The sequence below is a fragment of the Lynx canadensis genome, chromosome A1 (genome assembly GCF_007474595.2).
Source record: "Lynx canadensis isolate LIC74 chromosome A1, mLynCan4.pri.v2, whole genome shotgun sequence".
Lineage (NCBI taxonomy): Eukaryota > Metazoa > Chordata > Mammalia > Carnivora > Felidae > Lynx > Lynx canadensis.
The window spans coordinates 219,057,825-219,076,738 of record NC_044303.2 but is presented as its reverse complement, the minus strand read 5'-3'; the positions used below and the strand labels follow the sequence as shown (position 1 = coordinate 219,076,738).

General features: G+C 35.1%; 1 pseudogene; it reads left to right on the top strand.

Annotated features, from left to right (window-relative positions):
• The first annotated feature begins 1,871 nt into the window (after positions 1 to 1,871).
• LOC115508364 lies at positions 1,872 to 2,411 on the top strand (annotated as a pseudogene).
• Positions 2,412 to 18,914: the final 16,503 nt, after the last annotated feature.

Here is an 18,914-nt window from a genome sequence, read left to right as displayed (position 1 = left end):
TATTTTTATCTGTTAATCAGATTAAGGAAATGACTTTGTAAAAATCTAAACAATTCTGATATCCTCTCCCAATTACAGTCCTCCGGACAGCCATTGTCCTGACTTGTAAGCTTTCCAGGATGGTCAGGAAAAGCCACTGCATCTCACAGTGCTGGTAGTCATTATTCTTACCAGAACAGGCAACTTCTTTGATCATCAAGACTCGTGCTTCAGAATTAATTATTCATAATGCTACTACTATATGTCAGTAATTGCTATTATCCCATTTCTCATTAGCTGTTACTGATATCAAGTCCAAGGATCACATGTAAATGAATTCCTGGATCTCATTTTTAAGGGCCTGTTTTCTGGGACCACTCTTTGAACCATATGATGAGCCAGCCACGTCTCATCAGAAAAGCAAAATCTAAGTTAATTATGTCAAACCAGAGAGGTTAATATGTGGATTTAGGGGCGCCTGGGTGGCTCAGTCGGTTAAGCGGCCGACTTCGGCTCAGGTCATGATATCGCGGTCCGTGAGTTCGAGCCCCGCGTCGGGCTCTGTGCTGACAGCTCAGAGCCTGGAGCCTGTTTCAGATTCTGTGTCTCTCCCTCTCTCTGACCCTCCCCCGTTCATGCTCTGTCTCTCTCTGTCTCAAAAATAAATAAACGTTAAAAAAAAAATTTTAATATGTGGATTTAATATGAGTTATTGGAGAAATGAAATGTGAAACAGGCACATGAGGGAACACTGAAATAGTAACTTCAGGAAGAAATTACTACGTGGAGTGACAAAGGAGAAAGCTTTTGGTTATTACTATATAGAAACTTAAAGAATGGATGTAGTGCTTAATTTTACGTGTCAACTTTACTGGGCCATGGCATGCCCAGATGTTTAGTTCAATATTTTTCTGGATGTTTTTGTGAGGATGTTTTTGAATGAGTTTAACATTTACATTGATGAGCTGAGTACAGCAGATTGTGGGTGGGCCTCATGGAATTAATTAAACATCTGAACAGAACAAAAAGGCTGAATGAGAGGGAACTCCTGTCTGACTGCCTTGAGCTGAGACATCAATTTTTCCTGGGTTTCTAGTCTACAGGCTTATGGACTGGAACCACCATTGGCTTATAGTGGAAAGCCTCAGGTCTTTGGATTTGCACTGGAAATACTCTATAGGTTTCCTGGGTCTCCAGTTTGGTGAATGCAGATCTTAGGACCTGTCAGCATTTATAATCACACACACACACACACACACACACACGCACGCAATGATGCTATTTCTGGAAGTGCTAGGAAAAAAGCAACCACTGCTTGAGTAAAGAGCCATTTCTGTGCTAAGTCCATTAGGAAAGCAAAGAAAAAAAATGGAGAAAATCATTTCTCTGTCCCCCTGCTGTCCAGTCTTCCTTCAGTGCCACCTTCCTGGTACTAACACCTAACAAAAGAGTCAACAGGTAAAAAGAAAAATATCATTTGCAGACATCCAACACTCATATCAAAGAGTAGTTTAATAACCCTGACTTCTGGATTATAGATTAGGTTTGTCAAAATTCGAACTTTATATAAATGAGATCATTGAGAACAAATAGTACGTACTATTTTGCATACTATCTGTGTGTCATTTATATATAACTCCATCTTATTTAGTCTTGGCAGATATCTATATTTTCATTAACAATACTTGCATTTAGCGCTTTGAGGGTAAATTGACTTGCCTTTAATTTGCTATCTGTAATTTCTAAAATGGTCTTCAAAAGTCCAATTTATGATGCCTAATTTCATTCTGTATTAAAAAGCTTCAGGTTCACGTGGTCCAAGGGTGAAACTGTAGGTCTTCCTGTGGCTGCAGCAGCTTGAGAGCAGAGTATGAACTGTGGCGGCCAGAGTTATGGCAGGACAGGCCTTTCAAAAGTTTCTTCCCCTCCTTGACTGAGTTTTAGTTGTAAAGAGTGCAGCTTGGGGCGCCTGGGTGGCGCAGTCGGTTAAGCGTCCGACTTCAGCCAGGTCACGATCTCGCGGTCCGGGAGTTCGAGCCCCGCGTCGGGCTCTGGGCTGATGGCTCAGAGCCTGGAGCCTGTTTCCGATTCTGTGTCTCCCTCTCTCTCTCTGCCCCTACCCCGTTCATGCTCTGTATCTCTCTGTCCCAAAAATAAATAAACGTTGAAAAAAATAAAGAGTGCAGCTTAACAGTAACCAAAGGAGGCATCATGCTTCCAGAAAAATCTTAAGGAAAACTATTGCAAGCACTAGCGGTTAGCTGTTGGATTGGGCTCTAAAGGAAAAGGTGGAGAACTTCAACTAGTTAGCATGAAAGTTGGAAATAGATAAAGTTCTTCTCCCAGAATGTGGAGACACCAAAGTAGTTCTGGTTGACAAGGATTATTTCTTATGTAGAGACAGTGACATTCTCAGAAAGTATATGGACTGAAATAAACCATTACTGAACTGGCATCACGTGAAAGCTGCCCATTCCCCTGAAGCTGTGAAATTATTCATCATGTAGATAATTTGCATGTCTCTCTTTTATAATAAACTAATGGTATCCCCCCCAATAAGTCAATAAGAAGCTTCAGATTTTTGTTTTCTGTGATGTTTTATCCTTTTCTGAAATGAAAAGATTCATATTTGAGAAGCACAATAGTTACTTCAATCTTAGATTGGATTAAAACAACTCAGATTTTAACATTTCAGATTGTGCACTATGCTGTTAAGATGGTAAAATTATCTGAAATAAATTTTAAATTAATCGACAAATGTTTCATTTGTCAATTTCAAAATGTTTCGATGGGTAAAAATGAAAAAGTGTTAAAAAACACTTGTAAGTATGTGATTTAGGAAAGAAGATACAGTGAAATCACTTCTAGATTAACTGCTTAAGAGGTATATTATCCAAGATTGCTTTATATATAATTATATATGAAAAGATAACATGAGTTGGTAATTATACATTATAATTTCTAATTCATTTTTTAGTAATCTCCCCCCAACATGGGGCTCGAACCCACAACCCCAAAATCAAGGGTCACATGCTCTTCTGCTTGAGCAGACCAGGCACCTCTGTACTGTCATCTTAAACAATGAGTTATTAAAAAGTAAATTACATAATTTCAAGGCAAATTTGCATATCCGATGTTCATTATATGGTCACTCAGCATGTTTCTGATACAAAGTGTAGTTAAATTTTCAGAACTGACCAAGGAACATTAACTTAAATATTTTAAACACAATTTTACATATTTTTATACAGTTATAAAATACTGGTAAATATATACTGTCCAAAAATATTGAGTTATCCTGAGGTTTTTATTTATAAAATAGATTTAAAAATCAAATGGCAATGTTCCCGTTATAAGATAGCAAGTATCAGGGCACCTGGGTGGCTCAGTACGTTAAGCAGCCACCTTAGGCACAGGTCATGATCTCATGGTTCATGAGTTCGAGCTTCCCTGGGGCTCTATGCTGACAGCTCAGAGCCTGGAGCCTGCTTTGGATTCCGTGTCTTCCTCTCTCTCTGCCCCTTTCCTGCTCATGCTCTGTCTGTCTCTCTCTCTCTCTCTCTCTCTCTCTCTCTCTCAAAACTAGAGTTAAAAAAAAGAAAAAAGAAAAAATAGCAAGTATCTTTTATTTTCTATTTTTAAGTAGGTTCCATGCCCAATGTGAGGCTTAAACTTACGACTGTGAGATCAAGAGTCATACGCTGCACTGTTTGAATCAGCCAGGAGCCTTGATAGTGAGTATCTTTTTTCAACATTTCCATAGTTTTTCCTACAGTCATAGTCAGGATATTATCTAATAATTTATTAGTATGAACAATGTGCAATTCATGTTTTTAAAGCCATAAACTGATTTTTCTGACTATATCATCCATTCTCCATTCAATTTCACCCTTCTTAGAGCTAAGAAATTTTTCACTGGAGAGCAACTTGGTAATTTCATTTGCCAGATTGAAAACTTTTTTGTTATTCCTTATTACCGATAGAATAATGTTTAAACTAAAAATCCAGGAAATTTCATCATAAAAAAAATTAAAAGTAAAAACTAATGTGTTTTTAAAAAAACTAATGTGTTTCAAAAAAAATAAAAAACAATGTGTTGGTTGCTTATTACATATTACATATTTGAAAGCTATTGCTTGAGTTATTCTGCCTTTTATTTAGTAGATAAGATTATTATCCCCATTATATAAATGAGAACAGAGAGGATTTAAAAAGTTCAATGACTTCCCCAGAGACACATAAGTGTATACAGAAATTCATCCACACTTTAAATCTAGAGCCCAAGCTTATCCACTGTCAGGATCATTGTATTCACGATAGATGTTCTTCCCAAAGCAGTCAAGAGTATTTATTTATATTTTACATTCTATGCATATTCTCCATGCTAAAAATGAAATCAAAAATATATTCCTGTATAGATTGCTGTAACTTTTTTTTCTACCAAAACAAAATGTTGGTTACTTACCTATTTCAGGTTCTATTTCTTTATAAAACCTTTCTTATAATACACTTGCCAAAAAACAAACAAAAGTTTAAAAAAAAAACCCACCAGCCAGAAGGTTTCTTTCTTTGTAACACCTAAGAATTTCTTATGCTCACATAATTCAGATTCAGAAGATGTTCTATTTTATCATGTCTCTAATTTGTGTATGGGAAATATTTTCGAATGTTAAGTATGGTTCTCTCCATCTAGATGCACCTCATCGTCCTCTTTCTATGTTTTTTTCTTTTCCCCTGCCTGAAAAAGGAGAGGAAATTTTCTCTACTTTTAAATTTCATAGACTTCTCTCCCTTTTCTTCCATCCAGCCCAGGCAGACATCTATTTTCTGTCTAGGAATATGCTTTTTCTATCTAGGGTTTGAGCAGTATGTTTTTTCTCTGGCAATTTTCTCTTGCATGGTGCAAATGATGTTAGATAAGTCTGTGTTTGGCATCAAAGTTGTATTTGCCTTCTGCTCATTTACGTTGTGAACTGTGCACACAGGAAACAAAATGTTTCCATGGAAGAGGGAGAAGGAGTCAATGGGAAAGTATTCAAATCTCAATGTAGTATGCCAGACACAGTCCCTCACAACAAACCTTTCTATCTAGCAAATAAAGTTGAATTACTTTTCATTGTGTCTTCCTTCCATAGAGAAATTTAATGTATCCTTCCAAACAGTAGTGCTTAAACACAAAGCAGTGTCATTCTACAAAGGTACATATTTTTTTCCTTATGGTCTCTAAGTGTTTGAAGAATGAACTTATATATTGGCTAAATATCCATATCCTTCTATATTTATATTATCTTATTTCTCACTGAGATTACCCTTAGCCCAGGTGTAATCATTCTCCAAAATAGATGAGCTCCATAGCAAGTGACTAGTAGGTGAAAAATAGGAAAATACTTGAACAACTGGCTTGTTCAGTTGTTAGATTTTTACATATAAGCATCTGGTTCCCTAATCCATTATCCCAGCCATACATAATTTCTCTTCTGAAACATTATTCTGCATTTAGTCTCTGGATTTAACAAACAAGATGTCCTCTGTTCATGTATGTCCAAGGTGGGGAATAGATCAAGCAGAAAACTACTATGTGAACAGTACCTACCTAATGCAATCACAAGATGGAATTTCTTGTCCCTTTCTCATTTCTTCTAGACCACAATGTCTGCCTGGAGAATGGAAATGGGTGCTGATTGATCACTTATGTTTGCCTAGCTAGAATGGCAGCAAACAATTTTAGTTGTCTGATTTCCAAGACTACTTAGCCTTACCCCTTCTCAGTTAAGTTTTCCTTAGTTTTGACCTTTGCAGACCTGGCGGCTCTTTAATGGGCATAGTTTAGCATGAACTCTCAAAAAAAGAGGGAAAGTTTTTTCCTAAACACATAATAGATAACTTAGAATTAAAGCCATCATTTCCCCTACTAACCAGAGGCAGGGCACACATCTCTTTGAACTTGCTACTCTTCTAGATTTTAGTCTTCTCCAAGGCATAGTCTACTTTCATGTATCCATACTACAGAGTACTAATGGACATATATTCCTGGTGAAATCCCAACACAATTGTGTTGTAATACTGCTTTTGAAATATTGTGTTGTAAAATAGCTGGAGAAAGGATTCCAACATGTATTACCTCGCATAGACAGCTAGGTTGAATATACAAAAGGGCCACTCTCGATTTGTAAATTCCATCTGCACCTGTCAAGCTTGAACTTGAGCTGTGCCCTATTCATCTAGGGAGATCTTTACTCAGCGGTAAAACTCTAATTCCAAAGGAGGGGTCTTAAGAAAACTAATCCTATGCCTTCTCTTTTCAGATAATTTACTGAGATAACTAGAAAATATATTCTTATTAACAAATCTAAACAACTTGCTTTTTCTCTCCTTTTCTTTTTCTCTTTCTTCCTCCCTTCCTTCCTTTCTTCTGCCCTTCTTCCCTCGCTCCCTCTCTCTCTCTTTCTGTCTTTCCTTCTCTCTCTCTCTTCCTTCCTTCCTCCCTCCTTCCCTCCCTCCTTCCCTCCTCTCTCTTTCTCTCTCTTTCTTTCTTTCCCAGCCACACTGTTCTCACCCAGAGATTTTTAAAGCATGCATTCATTCATGGGGCGCCTGGGTGGCTCAGTCAGTTAAGTGTCTCACTTAGGCTCAAGATCTTGATCTCGCATTTCATGAGTTTAAGCCCCGTGAGAGGCTCTGTGCTGATTCTGTGTCTCCCTCTCTCTCTCTCTCTCTCTCTCTCTGCCCCTCCCCTACTCATGGTCTGTCTCTGAAAAATCAATAAACATTTAAAAAATTTAAAAAAAAACATGCATTTATTAGATCACAATATTGTCAACTCAGTCTCAGAGTGGTCCCCTGGTCTCCTCACAATGGCTGTAATTTATTACAACCTTATACTCTACATCTGTTATGAAAAAGGCTCTTGATTGCTCCCTCAAAAGCAACTGATTATAATTCTAGGTGTTGTTAATAAGCTCTTTGTGCATATCTGTGATTCTAGAAATTTTTAACTGTGATTTGCTAAGTCCCCACATGAATTGGGAGTAGATCTCAGCCTTCCAATTGAAATTTGCAAGAAATAAGCTTTTTTCTATTTTTTTAAAATTGTTATTTAAATTCTAGTTAGTTAACATATAGTGTAATACTGGTTTCAGGAGTAGAATTTAGTAATTCATTACTTACATATAAAACCCAGTGCTCATCACAAGTGCCCTCCTTAATACACATCACCCATTTAGCCTACCACCATCCACCTCCCCTCTAGTAACCCTCAGTTTGTTCTCTATAGTTAAGAGTCGCTTATGGTTTGCCTCCTTCTCTTTTTTTCCCCTTCCTCTACGTTCATCCGTTTTATTTCTTAAAGTTCAGACATGAGTGAAGTAAAGCCATGTGGTATTTGTCTTTCTCTGAAATTTTACTTAGCATAATACATTCTAGCTCCATTCATGTTGGTGTAATTGACAAGATTTTATTCTTTTTGATGACTGAGTAATATTCATATGTAGGTGTTTGTGTATACATACACATGTGTATATATGTGTATATATGTATATATACATATATGTACCATACATATGTATGTGTGTGTGTGTGTATATATATATATATATATATAATGTGTATATATATATATACCACTTTATTACCCATTCATTAGTTGATGGACACTGAACACTTGGGTTCTTTCCATAATTTGGCCACCGTTGATAATACTGCTACAAACATTGGCGTGCATGTGCACCTTCAAATCAATATTTTTTTGTATCCTTTGGGTAAATATCTAGTAGTGCTATTGCTGGGCCATGGGTATTTCTATTTTTAACTTTTTGCGGAACCTCCATACTGTTTTCCAGAGTGGCTGCATCAGTTTGCATTCCCAGCAACAGTGTAAGAGGTTTCCCTTTTCTCCACATTTTCACCATCTGTTGTTTCTTGTATTGTTAAGTTTAGCCATTCTTACAGGTATGAAGTGATATATCATTGTGGTTTTGATTTACATTTCACTCATGACGGGTGACGTTGAGCATCTTTTCATGTGTCTGTTAGCCGTCTGGATGTCTTCTTTGGAAACATGTCTGTTCATGTTCCTGCCCATTTCTTAACCAGATTGTTTTTTTGGGTGCTAAGTTTGATAAATTCTTTACAGATTTTGGAAACTAGCCCTTCATCAGATATGTCATTTGCAAATATCTTTTCCCAAATCATAGGCTGCCTTTTAGTTTTGTTGATTGTTTCCTTCATTGTGCAGAAGGTTTTTATCTTTGTGAAGTCCCAGTATTTCATTTTTACATTTGTTTCCCTTGTCTTTGGCAATGTGTCTAGTAAGAAGTTACCTTGGCCCATGTCAAAGAGGTTGCTGCCTGTGTTCTCCTCTAGGATTCTGATGGTCTTCTGCCTCACATTTAGGCCTTTCATCCATTTTGAATTTCTTTTTGTGTATGGTATAAGAAAGTAGTCCAGTTTCATTCTTCTGCATGTTACTGTCTAGTTTTCCCAGTACCATTTGTTGAAGAGATTGTTTTTTTTTTCCCCCCACTGGATATTCTTTCTTGCTTTTTGAAGTTTAGTTGACCATAGAGTTGTAGATCTTTTTCTGGGCTATCTGTTCCATTGATCTATACGTCTGTTTTTGTGCCAATACCATACTGTCTTGATGACTACAGCTTTGTAATATAGCTTGAAGTCTGGAATTGCGATGCCTCCAGCTCTGCTTTTCTTTTTCAAGATGGCTTTGGCTATTTGGAGCCTTTTGTGGTTCCATACAAATTTTAGAATTGTCTGTTCTAGCTCTGAAAAATGCTGGTGGTATTTTGAGAGGGATTACATTAAATGTGTAGATTACTTTGGGTAGTGAAGATAGTTTAACAATATCTGTTCTTCGATTCCATGAACATGGAATGCTTTTACATTTCTTTGTGTCCTCTTCCATTTCTTTCAAAAGTGTTCTATAGTTTTCAGAGTACAGATCTTTTACCTCTTTGGTTAGGTTCATTCCTAGACATCTTATGGTTTTTGGTGCAATTGTCAATGGGATCGTTTCCCTGATTTCTCTTTCTGCTGCTTCATTATTGGTGTATATAAATGCAACAGATTTCTATATGTTGATTTTATATATTGTGACTTCACTGAATTCATGTATAAGTTCTAGTAATTTTTTGGTCGAGTCTTTTGGGTTTTCTACAAAGAGTATCATGTCACCTACAGATAGTGAAAGTTTGACTTCTTCCTTGTTGATTTGGATGCCTTTTATTTCTCTTTGTTATCTGATTGCTGAGGCTAAGACTTCCAGTACTATGTTAAATAACAATGGTGAGAGTGGACATTCCTGTCTTGTTCCTGACCTTAGAGGAAGAAATAAGCTTTCATAAGTATATAACAACTGGATTTCCTACTGCACACCGTTCTGATGGAATGACAGGGAAAAAAATTAAATCAGTCTTTTCTATGTACCATCATTTTCCAGGATGAGTTGGAGCCTTTAAGGAATGGGTTAAAAAGTGCCAGATAATAGGAGTTGGCATCTAGAATTTTTCCTAACATTTGAAATATTATGTAATGCATTATTTAATATCTATTTCTTCAAATATCTGTTAGATCTTTGAGAATAGTACTGTATACTTTATTCAACTTTATTTTAAAATATCAGTAAATTTTAGTTGAATGAATTCTATCTTTTACTTTGTTATTTCCTATTTTTTTAAAATGAGAGACATATAATGAATTATTTTGAATCAAATTATGAAACTATGCAATGTATTTATACAAATAAGTATGCAAAATCAATTATATAATTGTTTTTGTCTGAATCTTTGTATAGATTATTTAATAATATTTACAGAATTCATTTTAAACACATTTTGAAGCTCAATGTTGATTAAATTTATCCTCCTCTATAAACTTAATTATCCCATTCCAACTTCTCACATCTCTTCATATACACACATATAAATACACATACATGTATATATGCAAACATAATTTCAGAGGATTGTTTGATGGATATTTGAGTTTATAAGTTGATGCCACAAACCATGTCCTGTGGGAAATAGCATGTGTGTGTGTGTGTGTGTGTGTGTGTGTGTATGTGTGAATTTGTGTTTATGTATGTCTGTTATTGGTGTAGAAAATAAATGAAAATATTTGGAAGAAAACAAGGGCAATGCTAATTTGCTTAGCTTTTACAAGGTAAAGTAACTATTTTGGATGGCATAAAAACTCTGAGATTGGATCAATCCATTTATTATGGTATCCATATAAATACTTTTGATCAAACAAAATTGTATACATCCCTATTATAATCAAATATATTTTAAACTCTTTGTTTGTATGTTTTATGATAGTCAAGTGAGTGTGCATGTTAAACTACTCTTACAGTAAAAGAAAACATTGGCCCTGCTTTTATGAAGATATAATAGAATAAAGTGAACTAGGTAACTGAGATATTGCAAAATGCCCAAAAATATTTTATATATTTTGGATCTAAACTTAGGCTAATTACCAGACAGAGAAAAAACATAGAAGACAAATAGGAAAAGTCATTAATATCTTATATTTATGTACTTTGCTTATGATTCTTAATATTTTACTGTTTAAATAATTACGTATCAGATAGCTCTTTCTGCCCAGTGGATCCTGTCCCTGTGTTTTAATAAAACCACTTTTTTTACATAAAAAATTTTACATCAAATTGACATTATTAATATTGGTTTCTACCAGAAATAAAGCAGTGGGTAAAATTTAAAAATGTGCTTCACTCAACATTTTCACAATTGGCAATTCTCATTCATTTAAATTAATATATGGGCACACTTTAAAATTAAATGAAAATAGTTCTAGCTAATGCCTCAAAATTCCCTGTTGTATGGTATAACCTAGACTTTAAATGACTCATAAATATAACCTTAATCAATAATGAATTAACAGCAATATTTTATAATATAGTTGAAAACATTTTCCTACTGCTTCATTAATGATAAAGATAAGACCAGTTGCATCCTTGATTAAGCTAAAAATGTGTCAGGGCTATCACACTTTATTCATCATTTACATATAGCCTATTGACAGTTCACAACTAAAGAAACACACACAAAGATAGTAACATCATGATTCAGTGCTAATTAACTGTTTTTGCTGGAAGTCTTCCTGTTAATATTATCATGTTATGCTTGAATATTTTGAACTATATTTTATAGGATATGTTTTATATAGTTTTAATTAATCCAACATTTTTTGTTCATTTTTGGTACTAGATAAACAAATATGACCCTTTTCCATCTTACAATTCAAATATAGCTTTAAGTAGAGTATAAAATTAATATCAATCTAAACATACATATGAAAATTTTAAGATTAATCATTATTACCTAAAATCAACTATATAATTGTACTGAGAGTAAGATATCCAAATTAGAATTGACCTTGTGTTGAGAACATTATTTCTTTTAAAAATGCTTAGTTTGGGGCGCCTGAGTGGCTCCATCAGTTAAGCATCCAACTTCATTCAGGTCATGTTCTCACGGTCTGTGAGTTTGAGCCTCACGTTGGGCTCTGTGCTGACAGCTCAGAGCCTGGAGCCTGCCTCAGATTCTGTGTCTCCCTCTCTCTCTGACCCTCCCCCATTCATGCTCTATCTCTCTTTGTCTCAAAAATATTTAAAAAATAAATAAATAAAAATAAAAATGCTTAGTTTATGTACCCAGACATGGCACCAACATACTAAATACAATTTTTAGGTTCACTTAGCTAACCATAACAGTTGACATGTTTTTCCTTTTTAAATTAAAGACATTATTTTTTAAAGTTAAGATGCTTTGTGGTGCTTGCGTGGCTCAGTTGGTCAAGCTGCCAATGTTGATCTTGGCTCAGGTCATGATCTCACAGTTCATAAGATCAAGCCCTGCATTGGGCTCTGTGCTGACAGCAAGGAGGCTGCTTGGAATTCTCTCTCTCTCTCTCTCTCTCTCTCTCTTTCTCCCCTCTCTCAAAATAAATAACCTTTAAAAAAAAGTTAAGATGCTGTAAACTCTACAAATTCTTTCCATAGAATTTTAAACAATTGTTACAAATAAGTGTGTTGCCCAGTGTGTGTTATATGTGTGCCCAGTGGTGATATGAGTATTCTGGTGTTAACCATTTATTCCACCCTCCATAGCTTGATGAAAAGCTCATTGTGGTGAAGAAAAATATGTCTTTAATATTTTAGCTCATCTCCCATTTTCATTTCGGTAATGTGTTGATCAAATTTAGTGTCCCACTGATAACCTCTTGGCTTCACAGCAGATGCATTGATAACAAAATGTTAGAGCCCTCAATGGCAAATTTGAATGTTCAGAGTAGAAGACCTCCTCAACTGCATTAAATGTCATATGCTTCTGCACTACTCATAAACACTTAAAATTAAGTAAACACAGATCTGTTCCCCTTAATTATTCTAGTGTAAGGTATTCCAGAAAAGCCTTTGAATGTCCTCTGAGTGACAAGAAATATAGCAGTAATTTTTTCATTCCATATTACAAGGAAGACAATCCTTCCTCCACTTAGTCATACCTAAGAGCCCCATATTCTGTTATTATTTCCAAATCCCAGAAACACAAAATATTAAGTGTTTAAAATGAGCCTAAACACAATGTTTAATTCTTAGCTATTGATGCTGAATTATATTTAGTAAGGCCTATATCAAAAACTCTAATAAAACTCATGTCATATAAGAATTTGAAAATGCAAAAAAAAAATGTGTACAATCAAACATAAAATTACTACATGACCCAGCAATTTAACTCACACATATTTATCCAAACTAAATAAAACATAGAGGCATACAAAGACTCACATGAAAGTTCATAGCAACTTTGTCCACAGTAGCCAAAACCTGGTAATGACCCAAGCACCAATCAATGAGCTAATGGACAAATTGCAATAAATCCAATATATTGAAATACTAATCAGCAATAGAAAGTAGTGAGCTGCCAATAAATTTGAAAGCATTTATGATCATATTATGTTGGGCAAAATAAGCCAGGCACAAAACCATGTTTTGTTCAATTACATTTATATGACATTGTAGAACTGGAAATTAATCTACAGTGTCAGAAGGCATATCAGCCATTACTTGGAACTAAGGGAAAAGAGCATGAGGACACTTTTAGAAGTTATAAAAATGCTCTGTATTTTAATTAGGGGTGGTGAAAACCATAGTATATGCAGTTATCAAAACTCGTTATAAAGGCACACTTTAAATGGTTGTGGTTTTTTACATGTAAATTATACCTCAATAACGTTGACTTACATTTTCAAAAGTACTAATATTCATTCATTGCTTACTACATATGCTTCACTATTTAATAGCTTTGCATATACTCTTCTCCTTTCATTTGATGATTCAGAATTGTGTTAACAGTTTATAATGTTGCAATTTTTTGGCATCTTATTTGCAACATAAGTTTTAATTACAAAATAGGTGATGAAAATCACATAAGTAGGAATAAAAATGTTCAAGTCAATCCCATATCCCACTTACATAATAATAATAGACTGTTAATTCAAAAACTAGTCTTTTCTTAATAATACAATTATTGGAGTAAAACCTGCTCTATTCTACTGCCACTAATGTAGTATAGTCTTTTTGATATGTTTTATGTTTCTTAATTTTACTGCTATAAGACTTTGATGAAGGTTTCTGCCTATAAAGTAGAATTCCACCAATTCAAAACATTTTTAAAATTATTTCAATTAGAATGTTTTCAATACCTGCTTAACACTTGCATTCTCATGAGAAAGGTGTATTTTATTTTAGTCAGAAAGTCAACAAGTACTTATTGAGCTCTCGCAGGATGTCTTATATTGCACTAAGCAAATTTATTACTTCCTTACAAGTACCTATGAAACATGGGGATGTTTTCCCAGAGTTGCTGTAAAACATATTTCACAGTATTGATTAAATAAGGATGGAAGAAAAGAGAAGAAATTGGCATTTCCATGTAAGATTTTTCCTTTTTATGACATAGTATATGCTTTCAGTGAAACGTCTCCCATTTGAGTATAGAAGACAAATTGTATCATGAATAGTATCATACCTATATCAGAAACTGACACTAACTTTAAATACAAAACTCTTTGAGAAAGATTTCTGCTGTCCCTGTGCATCCCTATGAACAAATAAAGGGTTGGAAAATGAGATACTGAGGCAAATAAAAATTCCCTTGGGTCTATTTATTTCACATAAGCTGCCTAAGTGCAACATTCTTTCCAGTGCTAAATCCTACATTACAATTTTCAAATTATGAAACAGACAACTTATCTGAGCCTTGATCCTTTGATTCTTCCCTGTAAGGGTACTCAGTTCCTCATTCAACCATCAATCTCCTCCTACGAGCCCACGCCAAAAATTAATTTGAGACTATGCCAGAGAATATAGTCAATGTTAGCTACTTCACAAATAAAGTAATAAGACACGTAACAATGTTGTTTGGAAGATGTTGGTTTGAGATGCAGGAGTACAATCATTCAGACTTGTGCATGTGTGTGGACACAACACTCAGTGAGATTTTATAAGATTTTTTTCTTAAATCAGAAATCATTGGTTATTTTCTGAAATCCTAAGTGCAGTTTTCCCCAAATTATAGCTTTTCAGTGTTCTCCTAAGTATCCAGTCAGAAAGTGATATAAATGTGTACTTGAAATCGCCCCCTAAAAAGTGTGGCTGGTATGGTTGTGCTTCTGTAAAGTATTTAATCATCAAACTATGAAAAATGATACTAGTGAGAAGATGCAGTGACTAGCCAGTGGGTCCTATTTTAGAATAGACACAGTTTTATGTTTCTTTTGTAAATGTTCTAGACAAAAAACTTACAAATGCCTATTTTGCTGATCCTTATCATACTAAGTCTACCTTTAGTTCTTGTACAAAATAACAATTAAAATGAAAACAGTATGCCCACTACTTTTTTCTTTTACTTTACAATGGTTTAAATGAAATAATATAGCAAAAAAAGAATACTTAAATGAAAACAATACACATGCTATTTATATGCAATGCTCAGCCCCTTGAGTTCAAAAGGAGTAAAAGAATGTTATTATTTCTATTAGAAGGAGGACTGCATTCATTTCTGTGAGTGGTTGACTTCAGGGTAAGTTACAATTTAAAGTTTCCTACTGGGTTAATAGCAAGTACCAAAAGTTCAGAAGAGCATTAGTAATTACTTCTCCTAAAAGCCAAGATTTATTGGGAATATCATGCAGTTTAGCATTACGCATATCCTGATCTTTTCATTGTGGCTTAAAATACATGCAATTTAATGTTTCTGTTCCTAAGACATTCAAAGACTGTCATGATCAGGGTAGTTTATTTGACTATCTCAAGATTGTGTGTGTGTGTGTGTGTGTATATATACATATATATGTATATATATACATGTATGTATGTATGTATATGTATGTATATATATATGTGTATATATGTATATGTATATGTATATACACACACACACACACACACACATATGTGGGTATTCTTTGTGAAACGCATAAAACAGTATTAGTAAAAAGATGATCAGTTTTCAACATCTCTGATCTATGATGAATAATCATATATGTAACAGATTTCTTTGGCTTTAGCTAGTCTGGTGTAATAAGGGTAGTAGCAGGGTGATTCAAGAACTAGCTAAGGAATTGTCTAAGGTTTTAAGGACCATCATTAAGTATTTGTTACAAATGTGGATCAACCTCAAATTCTGAGATGGCTGTGGCTTCAATCCACTGACATGCCAGTTAAGTTCTATATTAGCTTTGTTTTTCGTCTTCTCTGCTCCAGAAAGAATCTACTTGGCTTACTGCTCAGATGTTTGTCAACGTCATTGTGGCTTCCTGTTCCATCGTATCCTTGACCCTTCTCATTGTCCAGCACTCTGCTCCTCTAAGGCTGCTGCCTTCTGTTCCCACTGAACTAGAGCAAACCCTTTTTTTTCCTGGCTTTTATTTCACTCTGTTACAGTGACAACAATTTGGAATTGCTCTAAGCACTCATTATCTCACAGCTATTTTAATGATCTATCTATTTATTTCTTGTTATAGACTTCTCAGGCTTCCTCAGAGGACTCAGGGGATGGGCAGTGAAAGAGAAGCCAAGACAGAGGGTTGCCGGAGCAATTAGCCATGATGTACTAAGAACCAGTCTGGGTTTGACACGGAGCTCAAGTGTCTCTGTTCTTTCTCCCAGATGTTCATTCCTCACCCTGAGGTGCCTAGGTTTGCTGTGTGAAAAGAGGTAAGTGCCTTGCTGGCTTTTCACATATATTGAGTAAAATGGCTTTAACAGTGCCCTAAGCTTGACTGAATTGTAGACAAATTTCCTCCAGGTTACAGACCCCTGCCCTCCCTTATCTTACTTACTTAGAAACAAAACAAACAAACAAAAATGAAAAACAAAACAAAACAACAAAAACACACACACAATGTCTCCATTGTAATTTTTTTCTCTGCTCCTCTGAAATGTAAATCTTCTCCCAGAGGTTTGCCAGTTTTACAATTCAGGACTGTTTTTTTGTTTCTGTATTTGTTTTTGTAAGGACCTACTAACTATCCCTCTGAAATGTAATCATCAAGATACAGAGCCTTATCTCCTCCCAGTTTCTGTGAAAAGTCAGGAGCCTCACTTTGATAAACACCAGTTAGCAAAAAAAAAAAAAAAAAGTGACCCATACAATTCAGGGAATGCTAATTTCCTTTAGAGAGGGTTCCTACCTTGGTTTATACTAGAAATTAAAATTATATAAATTATAATGGCATATATAATTATATGTTCTAATAATATACAATATACTCTTCTATTAGAATATAATTATTAGTATTACATTGGTATTACATAACTATAGTACATACTATACTGGAAACATATTATAGTTTTATATTAAAACTGAGTGCGCTGTTCTGTTAGTGTGGCAAACTGAGGTCGTATGAGCCAATGGGGAATCAGTCTCCGCCAGCAAAATAATAAATTTGGAAGTTGGACTGGGAAAAGAACGTGCTAACATGGGATGAAAATTTCGAGTAAGATTAAATCCTATGTACAGATCTGAGCTGCTTCAAGTGAATATCTTCCTTATTTAGAGGATATTTTAAAACACATCTTGGCTCTTAACTCTCCATAGCATCCTAACTTCCCTACATAAATAACCAAGATGGAGTTTGAACTAGATTAATCTGTGTCAAAGAAAATGACCACACTAAAAAAATCCATTACTTGAGTGGTAAGTGGCACTATTTATGCATTAATGCACTCTTCCCCAATAAATAGGCATTTGTCTTAAGAGCTATAAAGGTGCTTATTTCTTATTTCTTAAGAAATAAAGGTGCTTTATTTCAATCAGTTCATACAGGTTCTTATTAGAGTTTGGGATAAGCCTATGTTACAAGATATGGACTCAGAGCAGGTGAGAATCATATAACTCTTTAGGATTTAATATGACTTTTGAGAATAATTACTATATCTGGGGAAAAGGTACATTTGGGACAAAGAAAATAATAAAATGGAGAATTACAGAACATTTTTATATTTCCTAAGTGATAAAGATCAATATGGGAAAATAAAATACACATAATTTTTGCAGTAAAAATAGAATGAACCTAAATTATTATTTCCTTCTTGCTGATTGCTAATGAGATAAAGGAGGGAAACGGCAACATAGTTAAGAACAATGTAGACCCTGGGTCACACTCTGCTTTTGACTATGGCTTCTCCATGTACTGCCTGAGGGACTTTGATAAGTTACCTAACCTTTTTCCATCTCAATCTAGATATTTGCAAAATGAAATAAAATATTACCTACCTCATCATACTTGCATAAATTTTAAATAAGTTGATATCGATAAGGTCCTCGGAAAGAAAACAGCTTTGGCACATAGCAAACATTGCTAAATTATTTGTTGAATAACATAAAATAAAAAGCAGAATATCACAAACCCAGTTCACCATGAACAACTACGGAAGAAATGGGGCTCATTTCTGTGGAATGTAACTCAAAGCCTGGTGACTGAAAGAAAGATGACACAAAGCAGAACCACCACATTAAGGATCCTAAAAGCACCTCATACAGAAGAAGCCACACCATAAAGTCCTAAAAAATAATCTTGAATCTGGTGAGAAGCATATTGAGTGGTAAAAATGTCTATTTCCTCTTCCTTTCTTGGAGAACTGAACAAAGGCGGCTGAAGAGACTGGTGAGCAGGGTGGGTACCTTGGTGGAAACAAGGGAAGGTGAGAGAGATACATATGATGGTAAGAGGCAGGTGTAAAGTGGACAGTGATAGATTTGGGAGATGGGATTAGATACAATAAATTCAGATTCCCTCACTCGTGTCCTCAAGTGGGGATCCTTAAGGGGGGTGGGGGAGGAAAAGGACCACTTTCATACAAGGGAAAGAGAGTCAGAAGGTTTCTTCCTCTTTATTAAATAACCAAAAGCATCCCATGTAAGTGGAAAAAGAAGTCGTCCTTGGTTATTTGGGAACTTGCAGATTCATCAGGAGGAACACATAAATTGAGATTCTGCTTCCCTTCCACCTGCCTCTTCAGAGCCTCACAACAAGAGCTCACCCGGGGGTCAACGATCACCTTTGCTTCTATGGAGCATCAAACAACTATGTTGACTAGACTGCAGAGCTACTGTCACCAGATACATTTTGCAAACTGGCAACCATTAGGAACTTGTGTTGCAGCTAAATAGAAAAGTTAACACCATCGTTGCTCACATCTGCAAGAAAAGGAAATCCTGTCCTGAGTTTCTTTACTCGTGCTATTCTCTGCTGGAGAGAAGTCTCATGTGGGCATATCTGAGTGACAGAGGACTCTGCTCCAGCTGCAGATGAATTTGGAAATGTGAGTCTTGATACCTTTGCCAGGATGGTAGGATTCATAACATAAGGATATAGAAAAAGGGTATTCAAAAACCATCATT